This window comes from Anser brachyrhynchus (assembly GCF_964034855.1).
Source record: "Anser brachyrhynchus genome assembly, chromosome: 9".
Lineage (NCBI taxonomy): Eukaryota > Metazoa > Chordata > Aves > Anseriformes > Anatidae > Anser > Anser brachyrhynchus.
Window position 1 is genome coordinate 3,901,351 of NC_137703.1, and position 24,085 is coordinate 3,925,435.

A 24,085-nucleotide genomic window follows, 5' to 3' on the forward strand; every position below is an offset into this window, starting at 1 on the left:
AATGCATGCAATACATTGAAAAATACTTTTCTATATACCTTTAAGATGATCCGTTGCATCCCAGAATTACTATGTATCCCAAATGGCAGAGTGTAGGAATTCCCTGAATACTGCTACTTTTTTCTCTGTCCCTGAAATAACCAAGCCAATAAACATGTAAGTAAAATATACAGAACCTCAGTGGGTGGCAATCCAGATTGGGTTTCAAACACGTAGAAGTTTACTGACTTGAAGCATATGAAGGTATTGTTGCTAGGAGGTAGCAGCTTTTTCTTCTGATGTCCTGAGGATCAGAGTTATCACTCTGTTCACATCTTCTGATGTAGCTGAAATCTTGAAAACATACAAAGAAAAAAATCTTTTGACATGTAATTAAAAAATACCCCATAATACATTCCAAGTCTTGAATGAGAACACAAAAATTATATCCTTATTATGGAATTTGATCAGGTGAGTTACAGAAGTCACGGAACAAGAAGCCATTCCCACTGGATTGTGCTGTGGTTTATAGCACGTGCACCTCTCAACATTTCATTTAGCCAAACAAAAATAATTCTTTGAATGGAAGGAATAAATCTGCTAGCAAAATCTGATCACAAAATCTACTTTGTTTATAGAAATCTGAAGAATATTCCTGTCCAAAGATCTAATGACAACTGGTGCTGAAAAAAAACAAGCATTCATAGCCTCAGAGTATATAACATATTTAATGAATAGTGGCTGCTGTTCACAGTTAATGTACAGAAAACTGCATGTTCTTGCCTGCAGTACGCTAGGCTATTACTTTACCAAAGATTCATTCCTCAAAAGTATATTGCGTTCAGAGAAGGGAAGACTAAAGTATTTCATGATACGGTCTATGTATGACAGGTGACTTTATAGTATTACTACAGAAAAATAATATGCTTTTTTGACTCTAAAATACAGCATTTTCTGCTCGTGACCACTCAGTGTGGAAAATCATCAGCTTCAGCCATGTCCAATGATTCACTGAATACTTCCCCTCCAAAGACATAAGTTTGGTTCCAAAGGTAACTACCTGTCTCTGAGCAGCAGGTAAGGCCCAGCCCCGTACTTTAACATTTTCTGGTCTTTCTCCAGTGCTTCCTCACAGATGTAGAAGGTGCTCTCTCTACACAGCAGCAACACTTACTTCTTCACCAGTCTGCAGACCCTCCTCAGCTGCATTTCATCTACAAAGTATGGTGCTTGTAGTTTAGAAATGAAATTTCAAGCTTTTTTATTCAAAAAATCAAAAATATTGATACTTATTTTTCTTTATGGGGCAGAAGGTAGAAGAGGTAAAAATTGTTTTCCTGGATTCAAATGTGATACTGGAGAGATGGGATTTTCTGCTGTAGTGGAAACACTAGTTCCTTAATCTTGGCACTTTTATAACCATTGTGAAGTGAGCAGTAAGTAATAAGCCCTGGAACATCAGCATTTTGCTACTAACATCTCAGAAGAGAAGGTGACCTTTTTTTTCCTAAGCTATAATATTCAACTGGTTAAGCAAACATTTCCTCCTCCTTTCCAAGTAAAAAATGAAAGTTTCAGTTTCATTTTCTACCTTAACAGCACTTCTCTATTACTAACTTGACTAGATACCTGATTGTGTAATAAATGTTGATACATACAAGAAAAAATACACTATAGGTTACAACACATACAGTCTATGCTAAAATATATGGAGCCTTTTATGGGCCACTGCTCTGGACATATATTTTTACTCAGCATCTTTGATTATGCTGCCACCAGCAGCTTTCAAGACATAAAAAGGCAAATGACAGGTGCTGTCAGTGACTCAAACAAAAGCTGTGGAAATTCACTGAGCATGTAATACGGTAGATTTTAGTAAAGCTAAAAACCCATGGTAGCTTTGACTAACTTGATCTCTCAGAAAGCTATTTGAGGAAGAGAGTCACAAAATAATGAATTGAATGTACTGTTACATAACTAAGAATCCCCCAGGGTCTTGTCTGCTGCCTTATCTCATAAGTTGTAATGATTTTCATGTTAGATCAAAGAACAGCATAAAGTAAAATTGAGATGAAAACAACTATTTCATTGCCCTCAAGTGTATAGCTTTTGTTTTAAGACACTCTTAAGCAGCACCGTAGAAGGTATTTCTCTTTATATAAATAATTGTTTTGTAAGTTTTTTCCGTGAAGGTGCAAAAGTCTGCCATTGGAAGCACACCCCTTGTAGTCCAATTGTATCTGACTTACCTCCCACATAGCTGATAGCCAGGTGGAGCTGGTACTGCCTTTCAGTTTTTGATGAAGGAAAGAAGTAAAGATTGCCTGCACAAGAAAAAAGACAGGAAGAAACTTAGCTTGGGATTTGAAGAGAAAAGCGTGCAGTCAGAGTACACAAAACAAAAATGGTCAGGAGGGTATTAAATTTCACATATGTAAGCAGGAAGAGCGACGTTTGCTGTCTTGTGGGTCTTGGATTTGGTGGTATCACAGACTGCAAGTGGAATGGGCACACTTCTGGATTTACCACAAAGAGCTGTGTCTTACAGAGAACACGGGGGGCATTAGAAGAATTTCCCCTCTCCGAGGGGACTTCAACAGGAAGTTATGGAAAGTAAGGAAAGAATGACGATGGAATTACAATACAATCTCGAGAAGCTGTAGTGACAGGTTACCCTGAGCGCCATGAGATACAGCTAATCAGATCTGGAGTATACTGACTCCCACAAAGACTCAGAGAACAAGAATTTCTGAAAATTTTATACCATAAGGACTGTTACATCATTAGCATGCAATCAATTTCTCAGCAAACAGTTTTTCAGCGGAGATCAATCCTGCCAATAGTTCAAATATTAGTAAATTGTTAAGGTCAAAAAGGGCAACAATGCTTAATATATGCTTGACATTTTAATGAACTTTACAGTAAGGAGGAACAAAGAGATCTTAGCCCTGTTCCATAAAGCAGTGTAGAAGACTACACTTGAATCATACATTTTTTAAAAAGTAATGAAGTTTCAGATATTTTTTTCACTAACAACATATTGTATTTACAGCAGTGTAACAGATTTCATTTCCACACAGATACAGTGACATGGATAGGTGATTTTAAGGAACTATCTACTAAAAGAAATAAGAAATGATTTTCCAAACTCAAAGGCAAGTCATTTTTTTTCCCTTCTTCATACATTATGAATGAATTAATTCTCCAATATTTCTTAATACACAATTTATTATTAAAGTTCAGGGATAAAATCACATGAAACATGAAATGAAAATGCTTATTATCAGAAATGGAAAATTAATAATTTGTCAAACTTAGTTTCATCTTCAGTTCATGAAATATTCACGAACACATCTTCAGTTGTTTAAATTTGTTATTTGGGCTAATGTAATATTTGCTCCCTCCAATGTGTTTTGCTTATTGAACATCAGTGTTCCAAACCTGCATCAGTACTCCAAAACCTGCATGTGATTTTCCTTGGTCAGCTGTGGCTAACCACATAATCACATTCAGGAAATTTCCCTTTCTCAACTGGATGAATATGATTCTCTAAAACAGGAAGAGCTATTCATGTTCTCAAAGGCTTTGAAACACCCTGGGAGAGTCGGAAAATAAGTGGGTTGGGAAATTATAGAAAATTCTCAAGCTTTTTCTTTCTGGCTCACTCAGGTCTCAACAGAATCATAGTTCCCATGTAGCTAATATAAGATTTATTGGCTGTTTGCAAAATTTGAATTTATTTATTATTTTCCCATAGTCATAAGAGCAGGTGCTGAGATACAAAGAATGGAGGCAGATTTTTGTTTCCACTTGTTTTAATTGAAGACTTGCCAGATTTCTGGCTAGGGGTTTTAATATCTGCCCTATTTCTGTGGTCTGTTACGTGTTAATAATATTAAAATATATTTTTGTCTGTTATTATGAGCTTAAAAATTTTGGGGGGGTTAAATACTACTGTATTTAGTGAGTTTCTTAGCTATGCTGTAAGTTCCACAAATGGTCAGTCATAACCAGGCTTTTTGTAGAAATTCCCTCTTACAGTAAGCATTTCTCAGGGGACAGTTTGATCATACAAATACCTGGGGAAAAGCCAACCCACAACGAAAATACATATTTAAAAATATATTTTTTATTTTTCCTTATAACTACTATAAGTCTCTTATAATATTCACCTGTTCATGCCCCATACTACTACCAGCTTCTAAAAATATTAGAAAGAGTGCTGTTGCCAAGTACTTGACTTATTTAAAGATAATTTTATCTAGAATCCAATATTGCAGAGTGCTCAGCTGTAGAACAGCCTGATAAAACTAGATAAAAGCATATTCAAGTTACCCTCAGGGGAAAAGTGTGAACATGGGAAGAAGGAGAAGGAAATCATATATGGTGTGACGTGTTTTTCCTGATATAGTCCCAGAAGATTTAGGTTTAAAATTTCTTTGAGAATGTTTAATTAAAAATAGGCATAACAATCAAAAAACTTTTAAGAGCTAGACCAATTCCCATCAACACAGATAGGTTCTAGCTTTGACAAAATAACAAAGAGCAGATAAATAATCCATAGTTTTAAAAAGAAAAAGACTTATTTTCTTAAGGACATATATAACTTAGACCAGCGTGCTGTCAGTGCATTTAATGAATGAAAGTTGCATTTGGAGTACAAGAAGATGATTCAATTGTACAGAAATCTCTGACAAATTTGTCATTTAGCAACTTCATTATTCTCTTTTGAATCAACTTAGATTTCTTCATCTATTCTTTCTCTTCTGCTGAAGCCAGGTAGCTTTATTCACTCTGAAGTAAGCCCATCATACAAGTAGCACTTCTATTGCCCATTTATTACTAACCCACCACTGAGCTTCCCAGCAGCTTTCCCACTCCTGCCACACAGCAAAGCAGCTCTAGACGGGCAGTTAATCCAGCCAGGAGCTGCCTCAGCAGCAGGAACAAACCAGACTAGTTAGTGAGATCCTTAATGATGTCATCCCTGGGTCATCTTCCTGCAGGGAGATGTACTTTGGATGATACATTTGCGTTAAACAGCTTTCACTCGCAGATGAGTGTGAAATTTGCATTTGGACTTAGCTAGCTCTGTGATTTTGTCCAGGCACTCACCCTTTTTCTTGCAAATTGTAGAGTTAATACCTTTATAAAATACTGTGCAAAGATGTAAATTATTACAATACATTTCTAAAAGTACAAACGTTAATTGTCAAAATTAGCACTAGATTAATGCTAAAATTAGTACCGAATTTAACAGGCAACAAAAGGTAACAACAAAATTCTTCAATTCATTTTAAGTAAATATTTCATTATCTTCATTTGCTGTTTCTTTTTAATGAAAAGTATGTGCCATTACAAAAAGCCAATCTGAGAGTAAATCTTCCACTCCATTCACTAAGTACCTGTTTCAAATATTTTCTTCTTTGAACTACAAACCAATAGCCAACTTTATGAAATGATAGAATAGTTCTTTACCATTAAATCTAAAATCCTCAAAGAGTCTCTACTTCAATTTATTTAAGGAGTAGACCCTTGTTTCCATAATGTAAGATCTAATTCATTCAGCTAAAGGAATATCAAAACTAGGACTTCAGGGCAGGGGATGAAAGTAAGTTTTATATGGGCATATTAGATCACAGACAAATTCTACACTAGGTTATATAAAAATACCTTCCCAGAATTTTTTCTATAGTTGATAGCAGAAAAGTTTATTTATGCCTTAAAACATTTTGCGTTCTTGTATGAACTTAAAGAATATAACAGCTAAATAGATTAATTGAAAAGAGATAATCTTGAAGGTGAAAATAGACTGACAGGCTTGTAACAGAAAAACTTTGGCATCTGAATTTTTGCCTCTAGACAAAGCATGGAAAGCACACATGAAAGTTTTGCCATAACTTTTTGCTCTGTGGATTTCTGTTTCCTATTGGTTTGGGAGCTGACAATTTCGCAAGAAACTTGCAAGCGTTTGCTGGTTTGTTGTTTGAAACCAGAAAAATATTTCAGTTTCTTAGAGAAACCAGTTGAGGAAGCCTCATAGAGTTCCTTTGCCTTATGCATGTTTTATGCTGTGTTTTGGGGGTTGCCTGAATCTGAAACTCCAAACTAAACAAGAGTAAACAAAGCACAAAATGCAAACGTGAAACACAATGTTGGATGACATTTGCAGAAAACAAAGGCGATGGTGCAGCAATGAGTTCTTGGCGGAGTCTATTAAGTCAAGTGTATGGGAGTTTTGTTTTTCTTTTAACAGATATCAGGTTTGTGGCTTACTTCAACAGATTTCCAGATAGGTCTGTTTGTACTTCATACTAGCAAGCCCTCATCTGACTGATCTTACTGAGGTACTCCATCATCAATACAGAGGATTAAGTTCCAGCAAAACTATGCAATGTACAAACACTTCTCCTATGACTTGACTGTCCTTCTGTTGCTTCCATGTTATTTTCAAGTCTACTAAACAACCACTTTTAGAGTTATCTATTACAAACTGCTCCAGAATTCAAGACCTTGTACTAAAAGGGACCAGTCCAAGACAACATGGGTGGAATTGCTTGTTGACCATTTTTCCAAAATGGCTCAGAAGGAAGAGTTTTCAAAGATATGAATAGCTCTTTTTAAGTCACTCTCCCATTATTTGACATGGTTTAGAAGCCTAGCTGTTTTTTATTCTTTCTTCATTTCCAAGAATTCTGGACAGTGGAATCTTTTAATGGTTGTATTCATTAGTTACAGTCATGATCTCCAGGGGATCAGGAACAAAAAGTTACTCACAGTTCTGGACAGTCAAAGACAAGGTGGACGTCAGAGAAACTCATCTGTTTTTTTTAGAGAACATCAATCAAATCTGAAGCTTCCCCCCCCCCCCCCCCCCCCGAATTCTTTACAAAATTCATGACAAACCATACATGTGTAAAAGCCTGGATAATGCTACCCAAATCAGTTTCCAGTGAAACTAATTCAGACATTACCATCTATTATAATTATTCTTGATCATAGGTCCAAGCAGCAGAGAAAATGTGAAAAATGAGGGGTCAAAGAACTTTTGATATCTTAATCTTGTATCTTTTGGAAATATTGTACTGAACCAATACAATGAATATTTATGCAAAGGCAAAAAAAATCCATATATTCAAAGACCCATATATTTTAGCTTCAACTTTGCAAACAAGTTTCCATGATTACAAAATGACTGCTTTGTTTCAGATTATTTACAAGTAGAATACTTTTCCCCCCATAGTGGAGTTTATTTCTAAGTGCATTTTGGAAAGTGAACAGAGTACTAAATTTTCATAGCAGTCTGAACTGAGTATATCTGATTGAATCATCTGGAGATTTAGTCTCATCATGAAGGCTTCCTAATTGTACTCTCCTCAGACAGACCAGAATTAATTCTTGCTATTCTTTGCCTGAAATGTATCTGGGCTGATACACTGATAATAATTTTCTTATCTCAGAGACAGATAGCTAAAGAGAGAGCCTGGAAAAATAAAGGGAAATGTTGAAGGTGATTATCATAATGAGAATATTAATTAGCTCCATTTCAAACACCAGTTGTTGTTACATGAATCAGCAAGCAACTTTCCAAGTGGATTTTATAAGCTTCTTTTTCTCAAGCTGTCATTAAAGTCAGAAGGTGCCTTCTCTATAAGGAAAATAACACTTGATTTCAATACTTGGAAGAGGAGTGCAGTTAGAGACCCATAGAATCTCTTCTTCTTAAACCTTCAGACATTTCCTGTACATGATCACATGATTAATAGGAAATACAGTTTTAAAAAAAATGAAGAATGGTGACTTTCCTCCTTTCAGTAAGCAGGGATAGGTGGTACATAGCTGGGCAATGTTTGCGCATGGTGAGTACCAGGAATCTGGAATCCCACCATAGCCTTCTAATAATACAAAGAGAAGCAAAGGAAGCAACTTATCTCCTCCTGTCTTTGCTAAGAGGATACTCAAGCTCTCTCAAGCCTCTGAACACTGCCTTCTCTGGACACCATCAAATGGCTCATGGTTTATCTTGCTATGCCTACAAAATGCCACTATATCAAGATGCAGCTGAGGCTGCTGCTCTAGGGAGAAAGTGCTCCCTCCACACTGCTCAGGTGTGATTCGTAAACAAGGGCTTTGGGGGTTGTATTGGGATTATTTTCTAAATCACTTTGCAGGGCTGATTACATTTCTCTGAGCCACACTGCAAGCACTACTGCTCCTCAGGTTTCTACCAGCCATTCAGAGTGTGTTGTAAACTGTTTATATCAGAAGGATCTCATTTTGTGTGTTCTTCCCATATGCCTGATCTCCCTGGCTCTCTTACATTAAGTCCCTGTTTTGGGGCAGGAGTTGTCTAGTTTAATATCAGACTAGAAATTCAACAAGCTGACATTTACTCCCACTCCCAGACTAGTCATGAAATTCACAAGCTTAAACCCAAGCCTGAAATGCCTTACAGGACATCTCCCAGCACAGCAGGGTCTAACACTGCCTGCTACTTGCATTCAGCCTGTTTCCAGAAATGAGTTAGCCTTGTACTAATTTAAATTACACAACCCAATAGGTTTTCAAGAGTTGTATCAAATCCTGGTTAAATTCAAATAAGCTATACCCCCTTCTAACTCGGCCCACTTTTCACTCAGCCAGGTAATGCAGCCAAATTTATCTAACAAACTCAACTCATGAGGTCAAGCTTATTATTATTATTAAAAACTTAATTTTCACTTCCTGGTTTTGTTTCCCTGATAATTAATGGTGTGGTAAACTATAGTAGAGGGATCAAGTTAGCCATCCAGATTACAAATAACTCCTAGAAAGAAAGAAAATAGAAGCGTAAAGCAGGTTTTCTAATAGGTATGAAAATACATGAAACAGAGGTTTTGAAGAAGAGTGAAGACTAACAAGTTTTATTTTCGCTCCTTAGCAATTTTTCAAAGATGTAAGAAGAATTTGTGCCTTTGCTGTGTCTCAATAGAAAACCCTATTTCCTTTAACCCTCCCTGACAAGCTCTCAGATTGCAGACAGAGCCCCACCAGTACCGTGCTCCAACCCTGAGCAAGCTCTACTTAGCATCTGCTTCCTTACCCTCATCCTCTGGCTTCCTATCACAGCATCTGCTTGATCAGCTCCACAAAATGTCTTGACCTGTGTCCCATAACCCACTTTTATAGCTTCCCTCATGAGGCACACACCTGCTCCCACAGCTGATCCCAGAGAAGAAACACCAGCTTGCTTAGAGCCAGGGCATCAATTCTAGTTTAGTCTTAGCTTTCCTCACCTCTGAGGCTAAACTCCTTCCAAGTAACAGTAACTTTCACATTTTTCTTTTAGATTTTTAAAAATATATAAGTATACATATAGATATTAGTTTATGACTAGAATAAAATAAATTTTCTTATTGCTTTCATAGTCAGAGATTCATATAGAGTTAAAATGAATAGCATGGATTTTTCTGAGCTTTCCTAAAACTGCCTTCCCAGTAGTGGCATTTACACAGGAAAACAACATCAGTTAAACTGTGATGTGAGTCACAAGGAAAAATCCTTAATTCTTACTATCATTATTCTCCTAATCATTCAATATTCATTTTTATATTACAGTAACACCTGCAAGATGCATTGCTAGGCAATATGTAACCACGGACAAAATGTAGGAAAGAGGCTTGTAAATCCATAATGACATACATTTCACTTCTGTAAGGGGCTGTAAATCTGGATGTCCATCTAGGAGTATCATTTGTAGATGCTGAAGAATGCTACCTTTACAATAATGTATTGAGCAATGGTACAAGGTGCTAGATGTCTCTGGGAATGTTTATACATTGCATTTCAATGTACGGTGTATTCTTACAGGACCTGACTCATGCATCAAGACAACCAAAAGCCATGCTAGTACTATGCCAAATCTAATTATAAGTTTGGCTTGTCATTGTGCTAATGGGGTCAAAGCATGTTTGCTCAATACAGTGTTGGCATATTGCAGAACATGATCTTTATCTTTCGTGATTCTAAAGATCAATCTTTAAAAAATAATAATAAAAAATAAAATAAAATAAAATAAAATAAAATAAAATAAAATAAAATAAAATAAAATAAATAAAATGCTCTACTATTTTTATTGTCTTTTTTTTTTTTAATTATCCTCAAAAAAATATTTGCTATGCTTCTTCTGCATTAGGTATGATTTCTTACATTCTTTACACTTAAAATTTTTGTGACAATGCATTCATATCTGCCTACCATTATTTATAATCACCTGTGGCACTCCCCATAATAATCAAAAATCCTCTGTTGTGCTATTTGTAACAGAAGGAGACTGGATCTTTAAGAGAATTGTTTCTGAGTGCAGTCACAAGCTGTTACTCTAACAAGTAGCACACAGGTTTCCTTGCGCTTTTCAACAATTCCTCATGTCAGCTGGAATTACGTGCCCCACAAACTACCCTATTTAAATGTCCTATTTATAACTGCATGAGAATGTCTGAGTGCTCAGATCTGTAACATAAATTCACTGTTTGTCTTTGTTTCTTCTATTTCTGATTTTAAAAAATGTTTTTTCTTCAGCACAGTTGTTTGCTGTCACCCATCAAACATTTTTACCAATTTATGTTACTTTCAGACATTTTTCATGGTAATGTTTTTCATCATTTCTCACAATCTTTCTTAATTAAAACAAGAAAAGCTTTTCCATTTTTATTTTCTATGGGCTTTTTTGTTCCCATATTTGATTTTTACCTTCCATTTTTACTGTATTTGTTCATGGTCTTGTTTTCTTTGGTCAGGGAATCCATAGTTCCTCATGGTCTAGGTTAGGCTATTTGTTTTCTTGGGATTTGTATTGCTTTTTGCCTTACCCTACATTTCCCAATATTGCATGGATCTTTTGAGCTCTTTGTTGTCACCATGATTTATTTGCTCTGTCCAAGATAAAGGCATGAGATGAATCTGCATTTCTACATCTTTTTAAAATCAACCAATCCATGTATATATCACTCTATCCATCTGGTTAAGAGCACCTACACCGTCCTCCCTAAGCTTTCTGCCATCAGCCTCTTCCCTCTTTTTCTTTTATTCATGTTGCCATTATTCAGATTAATACATTTCTTAGTGAAAAGCACCATTATTTATGTTTATAGGAGTATGACCTGAATGCTATCACAAAAGGATGTTACAGTAAACATGAGGAAAAAGATTTCTTATTCTCAGCCTTCACCAGTCCATGTGTAATCCTGCTTCTGCTCTCTGGAGGGAAGAGTGGCTTCCCTAAACCCTGAGTAGATGAGCAGAAACTGCTACAGAATTAACTGGAACCCTCCCTCCCACAGAAAGGAGTAGGTACGTTTATACATTTCCTGAGTAAAACTGTGCCTGAGATTGTAATGATGCCCAGTGTACTTAAGTCTCTGACAATCACCTGCAAATAATAGGGAAGTCATACTATATTGTTATAGCAATATATTATTTAAAAAAAAAAAAAAGAGCACTGGACTTCATTCTTTTATGAAGCAATTTTACTCTCCAGCTTCTGCTGCTGGAAGTTGAACTGAAGGATGGTCCTTCAGTAACGTGTAATAGCTTGGGAGTTACGGCTGCCACTTTGCCTCAGCTGGGAAGGACCGCAGATGAATCAGCACCAGCTTCCCCAGATGAAAATAGCTGTATGTCTTTTAAATTTTTAATGGAGATTAACACTTTGTCATTGCAGTGCATCACTCAGTGTAACGTGTTGAATAATGCTCCGTGTTGAATAAGGGAGCATAATGGCACGATGCACTGAAAAGATACAGTGACAAATCTCTGATATAAAGCGTGTCCTTGTTTGAACTGGTATTTGCCTTCCCAAAATAATGACAGACACATTCCAGTGATGGAGGCCATGGGATGGCTTTCCATTTATTTGCTAGTAGATGTATAAATCCAAAGAAGAAAGTTAATTAGACTCCCAGTGTGCAAGGCAGTGGAGTACACTCTGATTGCTAATTATTTTAATATAGGTAAACAGCTATTGACAGTACAAGTAATTTTCCTCCATCCACAGTTAAGAGGCTGGCAGGTATCAGTATAACAGCTCAGAGCAAACCTAAGGCAATCTAAATTATGGGTTTTAATCAATATGCAAATTGTTATTGTAAAATACATCAATGGTATTTTACTCCAGCTGGCCCATCATTCCTCAAGAATTGCAGGTATTAGTTCAGCTCTGGATGTTAGTCACTATTCTTTATCTTGACAGCCTATGTTTCTAAGTTGATATTACTTTTTTTTTTTTTTTTAGCTACATGTTCTCTACTAAGAAAATCTTTTACTTTGTATGGTTGCTCTGGCCAACTTATTTTGCAAGATGCAACGTGTGTGTTGTGTCAGACTGATGTTCAGAAGCACCTAACTGTATTTGTTTTCTTTTGGCATTGACTCCCAGAGGTAGACTGCTAGTTTTATAGCTCTAGGCTTTTGAAGAGTATTTTAGCTCATCTACCCCAGCATCTATTTGACCTTATATTTTTCAATTTACTTAAATTACCTTAAAAATAAAATAAATTTAAAAAAAAGCTTATTACTTGAAATTTCATTTGTGCTTGCAATTGTGTAAAAATACTACACAATACCTTCAATTTTAGTACGCATATTGCTTTTGCAGATTAATCAGCATTACATATGCTTTCACTTCAGTGAAATTAGATATAACAGTGATTTTTGTCAATGCTAACCCAAGTTCTTTTCTGTTTAGTTTATTTTTAAATGTTTCTTGGGAGTGCTTGCCATTTCTGATATCCTCAGATACATCCAGCAGAGGAAAACACATAGGTCCTCCAATATTGCTCCTTCCAGATGGCATCAAGACCTTGTATCTGTGGCCATGACCAAAAATTGTATGGCTTGGATCAGCTTTGGATTAAGAAAGGACAAAAAAAATATGGTTTTCTTGCAGTAATTAATATTTTCCCTTCTGCTAGATAGCTACAGCAATTGGCACAGGGTAGCTGGGCATATTTTTCAGATCCAGAGGCATCCAAACTGCTTGGTAAAGTCTGGGATAAATACAAAACCACTACAAAAGAGCATGAGGCAGAGAAAAAAAAAAAAAAAAAAAAAAAAGAATTAGCCTAATACAAGAAGAAATACAGTGTAAGAAGGCCACCCCAGAAGACAGAAGAAAATCCTTTCCATCAGCCTGAAAGCTCCTATTTTGTTTGGGTGGTTGTTCCGGGACAGCAACTGCTGATGCTGGAGGTGGCAGCAGGGAGGCATCTGGAATAATTAACCTAATGGCATCGTCCACTGGCCCTGAACACAGCAAGGCAGTGGGTCAAGAAAACCCTATGAGATACCACCTTAGCTGTGGCTGACACCAGAGACAGCAGAGGAGATTCACAGCAGGACTGTGAGACTTGGCAGTCCTCTAAATTCCACAATTAACCTCTGACCCATTCAGTAAATTTTGTAAGTCGATATGTTTATTACCCAAACACTACCTATCTCAGCCCATTAAATGTTATTTAGCCAGGTTCTGTTTGGGTCTCCTATCATTTGTAGCATTGTGGTCATCCACCTGTGTCAGGTAGGTCCTCCTGTTAACCACTGCAGAAGGTGGTGGTGACTTTAGGCATGGTTTGCTTAAAGACACTGGTATCTTCCTTTCCTTTGAAACTTGCCACTGGCTGTGTTCATGAAAACATAGCACAACTTCCAGGCTTTGTAGTGAAAAACAAATTGAAAACATTTTAAAAAAAAATCCCCTTGAAATAATTTTTCATTAATGTTAATATGCACTTGTGGACCCCTGTTCTTCAGCAAGTCTGAAAGTGCACCCAAGTTCACTGCAGACACAGAAGTCAGTCCATTACCTCTGAAACACCCAGCATTCCTTGGGCAGTAAAAAAATAAGTAAGAATAACATTGTAAAAAGTTGCCACTCTTCAGCATAGTTCAGAGAGGCCAATTCCATAGGGGTCTTTGTACAGTTATTTTTATGCATTCATTGCTCGTTGACCAGGATAATCAAATAGAATATTCCATTTGCTTCCTGCTGTTTAAGTGCCTAATTCAAAGCTAATTGAAGCCAATGGCAGATATTCATAGATTTTAATGGACCAGTCATAATCTTATCTCTACCGTTGTTGTGTAAGTTATTGTATTTATCCTGATTACTTTTACCTTTACATACACGCATGCATTTATGCATATTTATAGTTTTTACATGCATAATCATCATCTCTAAGTTGAAGTATTTGAAAGTAGTTATTAAATTAAAATATATTTCATGACAGGTATTTACATTGACTTATGACTACAATAATAGCTTATATATAGGTTCTAATATAGTATTACTTACTCTGATTTCCAGTATAACAGTTATCACTAGAAAAACATAGCTAAATGACAAGGTTTCTTTGTTACTTCAGCTACATGGGCAGAACTTAAGCTATTAATGTGATTATACTAACAGCCTATACATATTTATGCCCTAATGGCATAACTTTTCAGCTACTGTGAACAGAATACACTATGAACAAAAAGCTAAAGTATATGAGATCCTTTATCTCATGGGAAAAAAAAATATAGATATATATATATATGAATAATGTTACCTAGGGGAAAAAATGTCAAAAGCTATATAGTTGTTTTTCTATATATTAAAGTGTTTTAATTTAAAAACTGTTTTTCCTCCCATTTGTATCCACAGGTATTAATGTATTTCCATCTCCTGGTTCTAAGGCATCCAGCCTTTTAATTTTTCAGAATTTAATGAGTATTAGCAAATTGAGATAGAGATTTAAATCAATATCTTCTATTACGGTTGATGTCTCACAAGGAAGGATTCTGGAAGCATGATGTGAAATAAGATAACCAATGATAGACACTAATATAATTCATATTCTCTTCTGTTTTCTCTGCTACCAATACTTTTGAGCATTCCTGAACTCCTTATGGTGCTGCAAATTCTAATGTCACTTCTTGTGAATGTCTAAAACTTGTGTGAAAAATTACAGTCTGCCCTTCTACCTTTCTTAGCGGTTTCTTTTCCTATGCTTATTTTTTGAGAAATGTACATGCTATAAAAAGTTACTTACCCAATTTGTTGTGTTTTGATTGTCAAGAAGTTAATATTGAATGCCTGACACAAAGCAGTCAAAAGACAAATTCTAAAACAGTAGTAGTGTACGCTCACTGACACTCTGCTTTCTCCTGTATTGAAGCATGGCACTGAAAAAAAAAAAAAATAATAAAAATGAGGATTTTCTTAATGTAATATCTTTATATAGTACCATATATACTAATGGAAAGTCCGTGTTTTCAGGTATAAGCAGCAGTGCAACAGTTCTTTGTGACATGCTGTACAGCTGGGACAACACACATTTCTGATTAATTCTGTTTTGTCATTGACTTCTGTTGGAGTAAAGACAGGTCAGTCCCAAGTGTTTGGAAAAATTTTGATTTTTTTTTCCCCTTTCCATATAGTTAATTCAGCATATAATTACAATTCCAGATACACAATATTTGGATACTTAATAGTGTATTAAGCAAGTTACATTTAATGTTTTGATATAATTTAATCTTGCTATGTGTCAATATTTAGTGCTTAATTAATAGCATATTTACATCTCTTCCATACGTTGGTGTGCCAATTATGAGCTTAAACACTCCTCTCCAGTTCAATACTCACGGTGGAAATTAAATATACTAAACTGAATTTGTCTATGATGTAGCTCCATCAAATGAATTTACTTCAAGTATGTGTTTGATCTGCTATATAATGCTAATACAATTTGAAAGTAGTTAATAGATTGTAATTTCCTTCTGTGATTGTAATTGCTTCAATGGGTATTGCACATACCCAAGAAAGAGGGAAGTGCTTTAGCAGTGCTTTAGTCATAATCTCTACTTTGCTATACATGGATTATTTCAAGTTCATCACACATCAGGTACTATAAAAACTGAAATTTTACCTAAAGCACTTTTTTTTTTTTTTTATGAAATGGATTAGTTAATAGGTTTAGCCAGTTATTTTTCATCATTTGAGGAAGAATTTTGACAGATATACATTTAACTAAATTGTATTCTGTCTCATTTTCCCTTTCTCCATGAATCTCTTGTAACATGCAAAATAACTGGGTTATCTAAAGTCTGTAAATAATAAATATTTTATCCTTTTTGTTGTTGTTTTATTTTGTTTTGTTTTGTTTTGTTTTTTCTTGAATTGGGATCATTGAACTTTACTTTTACAGGCATTTTTTTCTTCAGATTTTTTAGTTTTAATGAAATTCCACTGAATTTTCTTTCTCTTTATAAACATATATATTCATCCAGTAATATTAAAAGTGTATGCTTTTAAAGTGGTAGATTTTAGTGAAGAAAAAATATATCAGTGCTCTATGATTTTATATAAAATTATTTATTACTATATGCTATTATACCTGCTCATACCTTACTGTTATATTACAATATTATATTATTCCACTGCATTACCCAGGGGTTTGAAGCTTCTTTGGGCAAAGTAATCATACTGCTAGCCATCCATTTCCCATTTCCACAGCACTACAACCTTATGCTGCTATTTCTCCAAGGTAAGCCATAAGGCAAATTGTTTAGAAGAGGTAAGAGATAGAAGAGGCAATAGATCCGTATCGTGGTCAAACACAACGCTCTCCTTGTGCCATATGCAAGTGCCATGCCCTCAGCGACCTTCTGGGGAAGTGGGACTGGGAAGGAGGGTACTACATATACAGGGTTTTGTGCAATCCTGGGTCTTAACACATCTGCTTTGCTCAGGATATGTTTCTTAGGGAAGAATAAGCATTTCATTGCAGTCCAAGTACACCTTTAATGGCTGGTCTGTGCTCTCACTTCTTTTCTGTTCTTTCTCCACACACTTTATCAAGTACTCTGTGAGTCAGGGAACACTAGGGGAAAAAAATCACACTCACCCACGCAACAAAATTATGGAGCAGATCACGACAGAGATCACGACTGTTCTGCAATGGAGCTGGCGCTTCAAAAATTGTGACTCTTCTGTTTCCCAGTGTTTCTGTTTCCCAGCAGCTAACTGAACATTTCAGCAATTGTACTGAATCTTCAGACACAAGGAAAGTAATAACAGAGTAGAGTCAGAGAAAATCATTTACATAGCAGAAGAAAAATAAATAAGTGGGATCTTCAGAAAGTGAAAAGAAATGATATATACAACAGCATGCCATTTAACAGGAAACATTTACTTCATTTTATCTTACAGCTTGATAAACATAAACTATATTACCAAGATAGAATTCAGTTGGACATAGAGTAAAGGGAATTCAAGTGAATCCCAAATGAAAGATAAGATCAAATTATTTTTGTCATTTTTAAATGTCAGTACTTTAAATAAAATAATGTAATGACTTAAATAGCTCTTTCTATTAGGATTAGAGAAAGCTTGAACGTAGAAGAAGCAAAGGAAGATGTATAAACTAGGACAAGGGAAACATTGCCACAGTAGAACTATACTTCTGTAGTTCTAAAATAATAACGGAAATGTTAGTGTAAAGGACTGAATTTACTCTCATTAAACTCAGAGCTAATGCTGCCTTTAGTAAGACAAAACTGAGTATAGAAGTGCATCCCACTTAAATCCACAGTGATTTCAGTTATTTCTGTTCATCCATGTGCTTTTTAAAATCTTTTGCGTAAGGAGAAGTAAGATACCACCCAGTTTTGTTGCTACGGGTTATCGGTCTGTCCCATTCAGCGTACTGCTGCTCCTCACCATCCTTGTTGCTAATAGAAAACAATCTTTATTTTGCATAACAGATGTCTGGTTCCGCTCTAGTTAAGAAGGAAATATTTTCTTCAGAAAAACAACATCCTCATTCACCAAGTCCCATATTTGTTTAATAAATGTTTCTTTTCTCTCTGCTGTCTTCCAGCCAGTCTCCTTTGGAGACATGCAGAAAAAGCAACATTCGGTAAGAGCCCATCACCACAAATTAACACACCTCAAATGCTAAATATCAAGAATCAGGCATGCAGTTAATTGCTGACAGTTAATCCACAGAGGAAAATAACTCACAAAAGTTCAATCTAATCATGAATGTATTCAAGGAAATTATAATCTACTCATGATGATTCCATGTTGAGAAACAGACTCTGAGCTCACTGAGTGAATTATTCATTGTGAATTGTTTGTGAGTCCTACAACAGCCATATATTTTTCCTGGTATGCCACTGAAAGAAATGCATTTCCTTGCAAACACAAATGCAAATTGCAAATGCAATTGCAAAATTAGATAAGAATTACGTCATTTTCACTGCACTTGATCTCTGTGGCTTAAAAACAGACTGCTTTTCTACAGGCCAACATCAGAAAAAATACAGTAAAACTTTGGCCTATGGCTAAATGTTCATCTTCAATGAAAGACTGCCAGGATGGTCAGAAATGCAGCTCAAAACTATAGCTCTTAGTTCACCTATTAATCACAGAGAAATTGGATCAATGGATTTTCATTTCTCAGACCTTCCCAAAAGGTTTCCCTGTGACCAAAGATGTTCTACCTTACTTTATTATTTCCTCTCACACTTTGAACAGTCAACTTTATATTAAATTCCTGGAAAACTATCCATCAATATCAAGTCAAAAAGTAGATAGTACCTCTTTAGAAGACCCAGCAACATCTCTAAAGAAAAAAGGCTTGTTTTCAAAAAATTAGCATCTATTCTCGTGTTCTTAATTTCAGAGAAAGAAATCCCTTTGAACCAAAATTTTTCAAGACTTGCAGTAGTTGCTGAATAAGTGGACAACATCAACCAAGAGTGTTCAGGGTATCTTGAATGCCTGCTCTCTGGCACTACTTTCTGTCAGGTAGGGATTTCTGTCGAGTGCAGTGTTGTTCTTTTAGTTAGGATGTAAAGGAGGGTTTCTAACATGTATCATATATGAAAAAAAAATATATATATATGGCATGGTGAAGGAAATATCCTCTGCTAATGATAGATAATATGCCACTGAAGTATAAATGCAAGCTATATTTCTTCTGGTTTTGAATCAAAAAAAAAATACATTGAGGAGCAATAGAGAGTTCACAAAACATGCAGACAAGAAATACTCCTTTCTCTAGTTGGTCTCAGTTCTTTTTCTTTTTTTTTCTGTTTTTTTTTTTTTCCAGAGGTTAGACGGGGGTTAAGGCAGCACAGAAGAAGCTTTCAGACAAACATTTTAATGACTAGCCATTTCCACTAAGATTTAAATCGTCTTTCTTTATCCCAGAGGAAAAATAAACTAATGTCACTTTTATGGTGGAAGCTACTTTGCTTTCTGATTATTCAGAGACATCACTTGGGATCAAGATCTAGTCCAAGGTTCATTTCAAAATAAAATAAAACAAAATAACCATCAAAACCCCAAAAAAGTACTGTCACACTAACTGGTTGAATTCAAAGGCCTCAAAAACATACATATGAAACAATTTTTCATTACCCACTCCTGCCTGTTTATTTGCAACTTTTGAACAAGAAAAAAAAAAAAAAAAGAAACCTTCTAATATAATGTATGGTTTTCCCAAATTATTTCATTTCCACTGTCTATTTCAGCAAGAAATAAGGCACTGCTAGTCCATTTTTTTCTAAAACAACAATTTTAAATACAAATGTATAAAATATTCCTAAGTAATAAGGAATGAAAAACATCTATTTCATTATTTACCCCTCTACTTTCCTTTTCCATACTGTGCAGTAAAGCAGACTTGAGAAAGGGTACCTAGTCTTGAGGTTAATTATAAATAAATTAAGATTTCTGTTAAAAAAAAAAAAATGTAAAATGCTTTTTCACCTATGCATTATGAGAGACTTTCTAAACCTTTTCTCCGGATAAGTTTCTAGAAGGAAGTTTGGGAATTTTCTGGCATGCTCCTCCTGGCCCCTCACTAACTACATCTTACATAGATTGCTCAGCACAGCCACTGGGGACCATTTCTGTCCCACTTACTCATATGAAGTATTTCTGTACCTTGCTCATGTGGAATAGTCGTACTGACTCTAACAGGCTGAGTTGTCAGAACAGTATTCAGAGTGAATAAACAGGATTGGACCATTAGTGCTTTCCCATCAGGCTGACACAACAGTATATGCTTAAATCTAAGAATGTAATCTTGATCTTCCTACTATGAAATTTTTTAAGTTACTGAGAAATGCCTTCCCAGGAAACTTGGCTTTCCAGAATAGCTTTTCTCTTCTTCTTAGGATAAATTTAAATGGTCCAAACCTGGCTTGGGACAGTGTGATTGGATGCCAAATAGCAATCCTAAACAGAGAAAAAGCTGGAAACAGCCTGAGGTACCTTAAACAGTATCCATAAGCCAATTGCCATTGTTAAATAACAGGAGATAGACATAGACACAGCAAGGATGTTGTCTCATTCTTCTTTGGCTTCAGCATGCTCTATACAGGAGAAAGGGATGCTCGTCTCCCCAGGGATAGGGGGTGGAGTGCTGTAACTAGGATTCTGAAAGTGGGAACTGTTCTTGTGGCTAGTCCAATTGATTTATGTTTAATATTACTTATATTTTTTCTAGTATATTATAAATTTACAGTGTGATATACGTGATATAATACAATATCAAATATAACATAAACTTAATATTTTATAATAAAATAAATAAAATATATAAACATGTAAGTACATAAAATCCTAGCAATAAATGAAACTCTGGCCTGAATCTCTTCCAGCCTTTTATGTAAAAGATTTAATATTAAGAGAATTTACATTAAATGCATGAAATATTTTGAGACAGCAGAAGTAAGCAAATCCCACCATGTTAAAACTAAGACAAAAGTGTTCATGGCCCTCTACTGAAGGAATAATTTTAATTTCAAGAAGTATACCATGCCCCCTCTGAAAATTTTCTCCAGAATGTTCAAAAGCATAATTGCATGATATCTTTTTTTTCACAAACTTGCTTTGTTCAAGATGATCAGTAAATGAAGTAAAAAAACTAAGAAAACAGGAAGATCACATTTCTGTGATTAAGCTATTAAATAGAGACCAAGAAAAGCTACAAAAATTAGACTTCTGATGAGATGTATCACTCTGGAAATACTCGAGGCTGAAAAAAACATTAATTCTGTGCTTCATTTTAACCTGTTTAGTATTGAACATTTCACTATTCTTTTTTTTTCCACAAAATGTCTGATTCTTTCACCTTATTTTCAGTCTGAATGGAGTTAAATGTCCTTCATGTTTTCATTTTTTAATTAATTTTCCATTCTGCTTAACAAAGTAATCTATATACTTAGAAATTTGAATTAATAATGTTTTCTCTCAATGGCTTTACCTGCTAGTTACTGCACTACCTATCATCTCTCATTCAACTGGTAGAATAAGCTAATTACTTCATTTGTTTTATGTATGTACTGTAATTCCTTTTGTCATTTTTTCATTTATAAAAACATGAATTTAATTATTTCACCATGTTCCAGTCTTTTTTATAAATATATTTTATTCAAAATACCTAAACTGTACTTACATAGGGATCAAAACCAGCTTTATCCATTCAGGCTAATATTGATAGGCCATATTTTAACATAGACAAGTTGTGTCTTTCAGGTAATTTGAGGAATCTTTCTATAAAAAAGTGCAATTTCATTTGTGGCTGGAAAATATAAAAAAGTATAAGTGAGCTGAACTTATCTATAGTGTTTCATTGCTCTTTTTGGTGAGTATTAATCTAGCAAGATAAATAATGAAACAGTGATAAAACTGCCTCATAATGCTGTTTAGTGGATACAACCCACATGTGATTAAATAGTAGCATTAAACTCCTGGGTTCATGTCCTGATTTGTAATTATTGGTAATCCAGTAAAAACTATCTGTTACCTAGAACTAAAATTGAAGCAAAGATTTTTCTCTTCTGCTGCTTCATGATGTGATGAGTTTCTTCCTAAATATGAAAAAATTATAAGTTATTTCTTATATGTTTATTTTACAATGAATGCACTAGTACAGTCGAGTCAGTCATTGATCATTTTCATATTGGAGAATTTTAAATTAAGGTCATTCTTATAATGTTTGATGCATAATGAGATAATTGATAAAGGTGGTTAAAGGCGATAAAATTGCAGATGAATTAGGTTGTACTTAACAAGGAAAAAATGTCTCAAAAGGTTATAATGAATTTGTCAGAAACATAGCTAAACCATGCATCTTGCTTCTTAGTACTTTGAAACCTTTACTTGCAACAAGAAGGTAAAGAAAAAGCAGGAGGGCCACTGATGGTAAAATTCTTTAATTTATACTGCCTTTACACACAATCTTTTCACCGTAGGCATTTAAGTAGTTCCATTAACTTTCTCAAGATAGCTCTCTCAGAAATTGTGCTGAAAAATAATACAAGAGTAAGAAAAAGATCTGACTAAATGGTCTGCTATGGGGGAATCTGAAAAGATTCTGAATTAATACATAATTACAATCAAAAATGTAAAAAGAAACTTTTGCATACAACAGAGATAACAATATCACTTTATTTCATCCAAAACTGTTGCTATTAAACATTATTAAAACTAGTACAGCTAATCAGCACCAAATTTGCATTAGAATACCTGCATTAATTCTTGATTTAATGTTATTCCAAATTTTATTATTACAGTTTGGCATCAATGGAACTTGCAATACACACACAGTCTCATGAAGTTTCTTTCAAGGCTTATTTGTCTATAAATTCAAATGGGGCTTACGTAAACATGGTTATCATTTTTGGGAAGAATGGAACTGAAAACAAAATACCTTGCTTTTGCTGCTTTCAAATATATTTAAACAGTGAACTGAATTGTCTAAATAAGACTTAAGTAAGAAAAGAATAATAAAAGGTATTGTATACTTTATAAAGTCAACATATAGGGCTACTTTTTGCTGCTCTGATACTGCAAAGTGACCGCAGACTTCTCTAAGCAATTAAGGGAAAATAACAAGGTGATGTCATGCCCATTCACGTCTCAGCAGCAGGGTAACCTGGCTAATGCAGCAGCACCTGGTAGATACCAATACAAAGTCATTTTGTCTTCTTCATTATGTACGAAATATGTCTAATCTACATAAAACTGGAAATACAAATAGATATATATTGTTCGGCAACAAAAAGCAAAGCTGGATTTTTCTGTACATCAAGGAAGTGCTGGATCTATTTCTCTCTCTCTCACACACACACATGCACCATATTGTCATTGGGGACAAAAGGGAACAGTGTATTAAACGTTCCAGTTTTGTTGTTGAAAATGCATTTTGACACTTTATTTTAAAGTTCTTTGCAGAATTTACCTTCATTTCAGCCAGGTACTGAGGACTTTGAAAAATCTGACTAATTCAAGGAAACACACAAAAATGCTAGTTCTGTTATAGATCTATATCATAATAAAGATCAAATTGTCTGAGTCTTCTATCTAGTTTCTCTCTGTAACTGCAAAGGGTTCTTGAGCTCCCTCTTCCCACAATTACATTTGTTTTCTGTCATGCAATGACATTTTAAAAATTCTGTTCAGTAAAATATTTCTAGCTCCATTACAATAAATTTAGCCTGGTGTCACACCAACACGATTAATATTAACAAATGCCACAGCGGTTGCTGACTGCCTGTTGATTAGCTTCAAGTTGCCAATGGGGAATCTGCTTGACTTTTTGTCTCCTTCAGAGTTATATATCCCTGCTTTGTGAAAATAAAACTGACATAAAGATATAGTAAATAAAGATTTTGCAGTTAATCTGCTAAGTCTTGTCTCATTCCTGCTATCAGACAAGCAGTTTGCTTTTTACCTGCCATTGATATGTTTGACATCTGTCACAGAACTGCAGTAGCCTTTTTCCTTTTCTTCCAATAAAATCACCATCCCGAGGATGCACTGCTGGCACTCAGGCTGTTATCTCGAAGACCCACAGAATTTTTCAAAGATCTCTTAGGCTGCTCTTTCTTTTTTCTTACAAGCTGTTCCTATCAGAAACATACTTCTAACCATGAGGCAAAGATGAAGAGCTATGGGAAATACCCCAAATATACACAACAAACCACCTGACAAAATCTGGTGGTAGGAGTAAAAACCAAGAATAATGTGACAGTGCCTGAGCACCTGCTGTGTGGTTAAGTGACAAGGATC

General features: G+C 35.1%; 2 long non-coding RNA genes across 10 annotated transcripts in view; both read right to left on the reverse strand.

Moving 5' to 3' along the window:
* LOC308199688 overlaps window positions 1–1,209 on the reverse strand; it is a 35,201-nt gene extending 33,992 nt beyond the window's left edge. For all 8 annotated transcript variants that reach the window (XR_013954860.1, XR_013954861.1, XR_013954862.1 and 5 more), the window contains exons 1-3: window positions 1,040–1,209; window positions 229–333; window positions 39–131 (exon numbers count right to left, since the gene is read on the reverse strand). This is a non-coding gene — a long non-coding RNA (uncharacterized lncRNA). The remainder of the gene's footprint in view (window positions 1–38; window positions 132–228; window positions 334–1,039) is intronic.
* Window positions 1,210–2,226: 1,017 nt separating this feature from the next.
* LOC308199690 overlaps window positions 2,227–24,085 on the reverse strand; it is a 67,446-nt gene continuing 45,587 nt past the window's right edge. For both annotated transcript variants that reach the window (XR_013954868.1, XR_013954869.1), the window contains exons 9-11: window positions 16,902–17,047; window positions 15,048–15,180; window positions 2,227–2,303 (exon numbers count right to left, since the gene is read on the reverse strand). This is a non-coding gene — a long non-coding RNA (uncharacterized lncRNA). The remainder of the gene's footprint in view (window positions 2,304–15,047; window positions 15,181–16,901; window positions 17,048–24,085) is intronic.